Raw genomic sequence first — 2,712 nt, 5'->3', positions numbered from 1 at the left:
AAAGTGGAAATCTAACCTCAACCATATCTATTAGTAATGCATTTTGATTAAATAGTTGCATAAAACAGACTTTTTAAATTAGAAAATGATAAATGCACCCTAATATCACTCCAAATTAGTGGTTTTGTTTGATTTTAGTTTTACTAAATGAGTAGTTTTTTCTTACAATTATTATTAAATATTAATAGGCATGTAAGCATAATTACAATATAAAATATTATAAATGCTTTTATTATGTATTTATAATATTACAATGTATTATTGTTGAAATGAATAAGATGGGTTTTTTATTTATGATAGTATTTTCTTCAATTTATTTTTGTCCTCCTTTTCATTGTAAAGAAGTTGGTCACCTTACATCTACAGCCCCCACCAGCCTGGGACATATGTTACAGTCGATGAACCTGTACTGACACATCATCGTCACCCAAGGCCCATAGTTTACATCAGGCTTCACACTTGTGTTATAGAATTGTGTTGTGAAACCTGCATAATTTGTTAATCAGTGGCAGTCTAGTAAATTCAATAAAAAGTGGTTGTTTTTAATTCCATTTTTAAAACACGTAAGCATGTGCAGTGCGCAGCAATTCTTCAAACTGGATTTACTCTCTCTTCCATTTCTCTTACTTCTTTGGTTTCACTTGAAAGTCTGTATAGTGAATAGAGTATCAGTGTTCGGGTCTTCCCAAGTCTCTTAATGTCTGGCTCAGTAGAATTCAGATGGAACACGTATTTGCTTCCATCTTAACTCCTTTGCAACATCACATGCCATGTAGTCTTCAGAAAATTCCACTGTCTTGTGAGAGCATGAACGTGACCTGGGAAAATCAACCTCCACATTATGATTAATGTAGTTTTGTCCTAGACTCCCTGAGTCATAACGTCCCATCAGCAGTCCTCGGAATGCCTGTGCAATGTCAGCTGTGTGTGTGTAGTGAGATTTCTCCTCTGTGTATCAATTAGATGAAAGCCATGAGGAGACTTGCCTTTATAACTTAAATAGTGGATTTCAGAAGCAAGAGTCTACTTCAACTACAAAAACTATCTCAACTTTATTATCTTAACAAATGTATGTAGTACAATCTGATACAATTTCTTACTAAAAATTCTAAGTAAGAGCCTGGGTTGGTTGGCTCAGTAGTAGAGTGTCAGCCTGTCATGTGGAAATCACGGGTTTGGTTCTTTGTCAGGGCACACAGGAGAAGCTTCCATCTGCTTCTCTACCCCTCCACCTCTCCCTTCTCTCTCTGCCTCTTACACTCCTGAAGCCATGAAAAAATGCTTAGAGCAAGTTGACTCTGGTAGTTGAGGATGGCTCCATGGCCTGCCTCAGGCACTAAAATTGCTTGGTTGCAGAGCATTGGAGCAGCAGCCCCAAATGGACAGAGCATTGCCTGGTAGGGGTTTTTCCAGGTGGATCTTGGTTTCAGTGCATGCAGAAGCCTGTCTTTCTGCATCCCCACCTCCCACTTAATATGAAAAATTCTAAGTAAGGATAGAAGAAAACTGTTTAGAACCAAGAAAATCAATTTTGAAAGTCAACTGCAAACATCACTCTAAAAGAGTGAGTGCTAAAGCTAATTATATTAAAATATGGGGAAAATGCCTGATAAGTCCATTGTTTGTCAGTATGGATCTGTGAGTTTTAAGTGTCATACTAAAATAAGAAATTTAAAGAATCTTAACTATTTCCAAAGATAAGGTGAAAAACTTTTAATTGCAGATAATATGAACCTTTCATCAGGATACATGAGACGTGCTCACAGAGCACCACCAAGAGAAATAAAATAATAGGATGAGATGCATGTAAGTGGCTGGATATATGCTAAATACATAAAAATACAAAAGCTTGAGCATGCCACAAACAATAGTGAGACTAAAAAATGGATTAAAGATGTCTCATTTATAAGTGTGACAAATTATAAAACACATAAAAACAAATCTAATGAGTGAGGTAGTATATACCATGTTTTTGGAAGACAACTTACAAAAACATAAATATTTCCAAAATTTATACACAAAATCATTGTGGTATTTTCATCCTGAATCCCATTGGAGCTTTATCAGAAGCTGGATAAAATTATTTAAAATTTTTTAGGGAACAATCTATGTTTGAAAATGGCCAAGATATTTGAAAGAACACTGAGTAGTTACTTGCTGTAACAGATACTAGAACTTACTAAAAAAAATAATTGTCCTTGATCCAGATGAATAGGAGTAGAAATGGACAACAGCCTGACCAGGCAGCTGTGCAGTGGATAGAGCATTGGACTAAGAAGATGAAGAACCAGGTTCAAAACCCTGAGGGCGCCTGCTTGAGCACAGGCTCCTGACATGACCCCATGGTTGCTGGATTCAGCCCAAGGTCACTGGCTTGAACCAGAGATTTGCTGGCTTGAAGCCAAAGTCACTGGTTTGAGCAAGAGGTTACTGAATCAGCTGGAGCCCCCTGGTCAAAGCACATATGAGAAAGCAATCAATGAACAACTAAGCTGCCACAACTATGAGTTGATGCTTCTCATCTCTCTCCCTTCCTGACTGTCTGTCTGTGTCTCTCCCTAAACAAAAAATAAAAAATAGACAACTATACTGTAGACCATTAGAGAGCTCTAAAATAAATCTATATATATAGGGGTCTTAATGTATATCATCAAAGTTACAATTTAGTCATTAAAGAACTATTTATGTTTTGGTCAGACATGACTAATAACC

This window comes from Saccopteryx leptura, chromosome 1 (assembly GCF_036850995.1).
Source record: "Saccopteryx leptura isolate mSacLep1 chromosome 1, mSacLep1_pri_phased_curated, whole genome shotgun sequence".
NCBI classification, from domain to species: Eukaryota; Metazoa; Chordata; class Mammalia; order Chiroptera; family Emballonuridae; genus Saccopteryx; species Saccopteryx leptura.
This window is presented reverse-complemented; position numbering follows the sequence as displayed.